At 51.0% G+C, this 6,339-nt stretch overlaps 1 protein-coding gene across 5 annotated transcripts in view; it reads left to right on the top strand.

Annotated features, from left to right (window-relative positions):
- LOC123353959 (inositol polyphosphate 1-phosphatase-like) overlaps window positions 1-6,339 on the top strand; it is a 51,176-nt gene that overhangs the window by 29,886 nt on the left and 14,951 nt on the right. The gene's annotated exons all lie outside the window — the stretch shown is intronic.

The raw sequence follows: 6,339 nt of genomic DNA, 5'->3' as shown, positions 1-6,339 counted from the left end.
GGTGGGACGGGGCGCTGGAGCCGCTGTCACGGGTGACAGGCCCGGGGCGAGGCGAGGCCGAGGGGCCCAAAGTGCAACTAGCGAATCATCCAGTGAAAATCCCCAAGTCTCCCTGTCCTGCTCTTTTCTAAAAGGAGGGATGGATAGAGAGAGAGATGGGTGTAGGGGGGGGTAGATAGAGAGATGGGGTGGGGATAGATAGAGGGAGGGAGGGTGTGGGGGATAGAGGGTGTGGGGGATAGATGGGTAGACAGAGGGTGTGGGGGGTGGATAAAGGGGGTGGATGGGGATGGATAGAGGGAGGGGTGTGTGGGGATAGAGGGAGGGAAGGTGTGAGTATAGATAGAGGGAGGGGTGTGGGGATAGATAGATAGATGGGGTGGATGGGGATAGATAGAGGGAGGGGGTTTGTGGATAGATAGAGGGGGGTGGGGATAGATGGAGGGGGTGTGGGGATAGATGGAGGGAGGGATGTGGGGATGGAGGGGGTGGATGGGGATAGATAGAGGGAGGGGTGGATGGGGATAGAGGGAGGGGTGTGTGGGGATAGATGGAGGGGGTGTGTGGGGATAGATAGATAGATGGGGTGGATGGGGATAGATAGAGGGAGGGGTGTGTGGGGATAGATAGATGGGGTGGATGGGGATAGATTAGATAGAGGGTGTATGTGACTAGATAGATAGGTTAGATAGATGGAGGGGGTGTGTGGGGATAGATGGAGGGAGGGGCGTGTGGGGATAGATGGAGGGAGGGGTGTGGGGATAGATGGAGGGAGGGGTGGATGGGGATAGAGGGAGGGAGGGGTGGATGGGGATAGAGGGAGGGGTGGATGGGGATAGATAGATGGAGGGGGTGTGTGGGGATAGATGGAGGGAGGGGTTTGGGGATAGATAGATGGGGTGGATGGGGATAGATGGAGGGAGGGATGTGGGGATAGATAGATTAGATAGAGGGGGTGTGTGGGGATAGATGGAGGGAGGGGCGTGTGGGGATAGATGGAGGGAGGGGTGTAGGGATAGATGGAGGGAGGGGTGTGTGGGGATAGATGGAGGGAGGGGTGTAGGGATAGATAGATGGAGGAGGTGTGTGGGGATAGATGGAGGGGGTGGATGGGAATAGATAGATGGGGTGGATGGGGATAGATAGAGGGAGGGAGGGATGTGGGGATAGATAGATTAGATAGAGGGGGTGTGTGGGGATAGATGGAGGGAGGGGTGTGTGGGGATAGATGGAGGGAGGGGCGTGTGGGGATAGATGGAGGGAGGGGTGTAGGGATAGATAGATGAAGGGGTGTGTGGGGATAGATAGATGGGGTGGATGGGGATAGATAGAGGGAGGGTGTGTGTGAATAGATAGATAGGTTAGATAGATGGAAGGGGTGTGTGGGGATAGATGGAGGGAGGGGTGTAGGGATAGATAGATGGAGGAGGTGTGTGGGGATAGATGGAGGGAGGGGTGTGGGGATAGATGGAGGGGGTGGATGGGGATTGATAGATTAGATAGAGGGGGTGTAGATCAGGGGTGGGCAAAGTTTTTGGCCCAAGGGCCACATCTGGGTATGGGAATTGTCTGGTGGGCCAGGAATGCTCACCACACTGGGGGTTGGGGTGCAGGAGCAGGTGAGGGCCCCGACTGGGGACGTGGGCTCTGGCTGGGGGGTGGGATGGGGTAGAGGAGGGGCTGGGACTGAGGGGTTCGGATGGCGGGAGGGGGATCAGGGCTGGTGTAGGGGGTTGGGGCACGGGAAGGGGTCGGGGTTCAGGCTCTGGGCAGCGCTTACCTCCCAGAAACCAGCATGTCCCTCCTCCGGCTCCTACACAGGGGCCCGGCCAGGCAGCTGTGCGCTGACCCTCCCCCAACCTGTGCTCATTTCTTTGTCATTATTATTAGTCATAAAGCCTCTGGGGGCAGAGGTGCTGGAACTGGAGGTGCTGGGGCTCTTGCACCCCCTGTCTTGACGTGGTTTTCTTCATACCCAGGGTTTACAGTTTGGTTATTGGCTCTCAGCCCCCCACTGTACGAATTGTTCCAGCCCCCCTGTCTGGGGGACAGTGAGGTGGGGAAAACCCGTTTGTTCGGCGTCGTTTCTTGATTGTTGTAACAAGTCCACCCAGCCCCGGCGCATGGCTCCCCCCGCCTGGAGAGAGCCGGCGGAAAAGCCACTAGCAGGAGAGGTCTTGCCAGATGTTTCAGCACATCTGTTCAAGGATAAAGGATTCAGCTCCCCTCGAATGTGCAATAAGAACGGTGCTAAGCAGAGCCATGGCTCTAGGACCCAGGATGCCTGTCCTGGATTCTCATCATTATTTATCCCACATGGCGCAGCCCAGCTGGAAACCGCCATGGGCCTGGGAACACCAGCTGTGTCCCCCCATTTCCTGTCCCCCCTTGTCATCAGAACCATGGAGAGTGAAACGACCTGGAGCAGCCTGGCCACGGCTGGGCAGGCCAGCTGGAGTCAGGGTGCGTGAGGTGTGCAAGGGGCCATTTGACAGCTTGGCTCCCTGGAGACACCAATTCCAAGCCCATCTGGAGCGACTCAACCCCTCGCCCCATGTCGTGTGAGGGCAGCAGCTCAGCACTGGGGCCATGGGCCAGCCCGCTACAGAGACCAGCTGAGCACCCTGCAGCTCGGTGCATGGACCATTCAGAGGAGTCCGCACAAATCAAGGCCCAGGCTGGGGCCGTTCCAGATCGTGCAGAGGGTGGGGGCTGCAGAAAGGCCCATTCATTCATCCAGCCTGATGTGCAACACGGACCCATTAACCTCTGTCCCGTTCCCCCACGCTGAGCCCAGGGGCCTGGGCTTGGCTACAAGGCCTCCAGCCTGGAGCTGAAGCCATCAAGACCTGGAGAACCTGCCACTTCCCTGCAAGTTTGTTTGAGTGGTGCCGGGGGGCCAGAGCTGGTGACCAATTTCAGTAGCCACAAAGAACTTCCACAGCAGGAAAGATCCCACCTGGCCGAATGGACTGTCCCTGCTGGGATGGGTCTGTCTTGTAATCTCACCTCCTAGGCCCTGCCCCTGGCTGCTTCTCAGGCAGCCGGTCCCACAAGACAGATGTTAGCATCTGGCTGTTCTTACTCCAGTGCCACAGACACAGGGTCCCTCATCTGCCTTGGGGATAGCATAGCCCTTTGTTTGCATAGGGATCAAACTGATGGATCTACATAGACAGAAGCATAAAAGGGGAGAGCGAGAGAGAGTTGTGTGTAGATCGATAGCTAGATAGAGGGTGTGTGCGGAGATAGATAGATTAGATAGAAGGGGTGCATGGGGATAGATAGATAGGTAGGTAGATAGATTCTTCATAGATTCTAGGACTGGAAGGGACCTCGAGAGGTCATGGAGTCCAGTCCCCTGCCCTCATGGCAGGACCAAATACTGTCTAGACCATCCCGGATAGACATTTATCTAACCTGCTCTTAAATATCTCCAGAGATGGAGATTCCACAACCTCCCTGGGCAATTTATTCCAGCGTTTAACCACCCTGACTGTTAGGAACTTTTTCCTAATGTCCAACCTAAACCTCCCTTGCTGCCGTTAAGCCCATTGCTTCTTGTTCTGTCCTTAGAGGCTAAGGTGAACAAGTTTTCTCCCTCCTCCTCATGACGCCCTTTGAGATACCTGAAAACTGCTCTCATGTCCCCTCTGTCTTCTCTGTTCCAAACTAAACAAACCCAATTCTGTCAGCCTCCTTCCTAGGTCATGTTCTCAAGACCTTTAATCATCCTTGTTGCTCTTCTCTGGACCCTCTCCAATTTCTCCACATCTGTCTTGAAATGCGGTGCCCAGAACTGGACACGATACTCCAGTTGAGGCCTGACCAGCGCAGAGCAGAGCGGAGGAATGACGTCTCGTGTCTTGCTCACAACACACCTGTTAACGCATCCCAGAATCACGTTGGCTTTTTCTGCAACAGCATCACGCTGTTGACTCATATTTAGCTTGTGGTTCACTATAACCCCTAGATCCCTTTCTGCCGTACTCCTTCCTAGACAGTCTCTTCCCATTCTGTATGTGTGAAACTGATTGTTCCTTCCTTAGTGGAGCACTTTGCATTTGTCTTTGTTAAACTTCATCCTGTTTACCTCAGACCATTTCTCCAATTTGTCCAGATCATTTTGAATTATGACCCTGTTCTCCAAAGCAGTTGCAATCCCTCCCAGTTTGGTATCATCTGCAAACTTAATAAGCTACTTTCTATGCCAACATCTAAGTCGTTGATGAAGATATTGAACAGAGCCGGTCCCAAAACAGACCCCTGCGGAACCCCACTCGTTATACCTTTCCACAGGATTGGGAACCATTAATAACTACTCTCTGAGTACGGTTATCCAGCCAGTTATGCACCCACCTTATATTAGCCCCATCTAAATTGTATTTGCCTAGTTTATTGATAAGAATATCATGTGAGACCGTATCAAATGCTTTACTAAAGTCTAGGTATACCACATCCACCACTTCTCCCTTATCCACAAGACTCGTTATCCTATCAAAGAAAGCTCTCAGATTGGTTTGACATGATTTGTTCTTTACAAATCCATGCTGGCTATTCCCTATCACCTTACCACCGTCCAAGTGTTTGCAGATGATTTCCTTAATTACTTGCTCCATTATCTTCCCTGGCACTGAAGTTAAACTAACTGGTCTGTAGTTTCCTGGGTTGTTTTTATTTCCCTTTTTATAGATGGGCACTATATTTGCCCTTTTCCAGTCTTCTGGAATCTCTCCCGTCTCCCATGATTTTCCAAAGATAATAGCTAGAGGCTCAGATATCTCCTCTGTTAGCTCTTTGAGTGTTCTAGGATGTGTTTCATCAGGCCCTGGTGACTTGCAGGCATCTAACTTTTCTAAGTGATTTTTAACTTGTTCTTTTTTATTTTATCTTCTAAACCTACCCCCTTCCCATAAGCATTCACTCTGTTAGGCATTCCTTCAGACTTCTCGGTGAAGACCGAAACAAAGAAGCCACTAAGCATCTCTGCCATTTCCAAGTTTCCTGTTACTGTTTCTCCCTCCTCACTGAGCAGTGGCCTACCCTGTCCTTGGTCTTCCTCTTGCTTCTAATGTATTGATAAAAAGTCGTCTTGTTTCCCTTTATTCCCGTAGCTAGTTTGAGCTCATTTTGTGCCGTTGCCTTTCTAAACTTGCCCCTGCATTCCTGTGTTGTTTGCCTATATTCATCCTTTGTAATCTGTCCTAGTTTCCATTTTTTATATGGCTCCTTTTTATTTTTTAGATCATGCAAGATCTCGTGGTTAAGCCAAGGGGGTCTTTTGCCACATTTTCTATCTTTCCTACCCAGCGGAATAGCTTGCTTTTGGGCCCTTAATAGTGTCCCTTTGAAAAACTGCCAGCTCTCCTCAGTTGTTTTTCCCTCAGTCTTGATTCCCATGGGACCGTACCTATCAGCCTCTGAGCTTACCAAAATCTGCCTTCCTGAAATCCATTGTCTCTGTTTTGCTGTACTCCCTTCTACCCTTCCTTAGAATTGTGAACTCTAGGATTTCATGAGCACTTTCACCCAAGCTGCCTTCTACTTTCAAATTCTCAGTGAGTTCTTCACTATTTGTTAAAATCAAGTCTAGAACAGCTTCCCCCCAGTAGCTTTTTCAACCTTCTGAAATAAAAAGTTGTCTGCAATGCAGTCCAAGAACTTATTGGATAGTCTGTGCCCCGCGGTGTTATTTTCCCAACATATATCTGGATAGTTGAAGTCCCCCATCACCACCAAATCTTGGGCTTTGGATGATTTTGTTAGTTGTTTAAAAAAAGCCTCATCCACCTTCTTCCTGGTTAGGTGGCCTGTAGCAGACTCCTAGCATGACATCACCCTTGTTTCTTACCCCTTTTAGCCTAACCCAGAGACTCTCAACACTTCCATCTCCTGTGTCCATCTCCACCTCAGTCAAGTCTGTACATTTTTAATATATAAGGCAACACCTCCTCCCTTTTTCCCCTGTTTGTCCTTCCTGAGCAAGCTGCACCCATCCACACCAACACTCCAATCGTGTGTTATCCCACCAAGTTTCAGTGATGCCAACAATGTCATAGTTGTATTTATTTATTAGCACTTCCAGTTCTTCCTGCTTATTCCCCATACGTCTCACATTTGTATCTAGGCATCTAAGATACTGATTTGATCTTGCCTCCCAGTTTTGCCCTGACCCTCCTTTCTCTCTGCCGTTATGGCCCACACTCTCTCTTGTTTCCGACCCATCTCCAGGACTCCATGTTCCCCACTTACCTGTGGGCTTTGCTCACCTGTCCCCGTCGAACCTAGTTTAAAGCCCTCCTCACTAGGTTAGCCAGTCTGTGTGCAAATAGGGTCTTT

Source organism: Mauremys mutica, chromosome 20, assembly GCF_020497125.1.
Source record: "Mauremys mutica isolate MM-2020 ecotype Southern chromosome 20, ASM2049712v1, whole genome shotgun sequence".
Classification (NCBI taxonomy): domain Eukaryota; kingdom Metazoa; phylum Chordata; order Testudines; family Geoemydidae; genus Mauremys; species Mauremys mutica.
The sequence above is the reverse complement of the archived record's forward strand: the minus strand, read 5'-3'. Positions and strand labels throughout refer to the sequence as shown.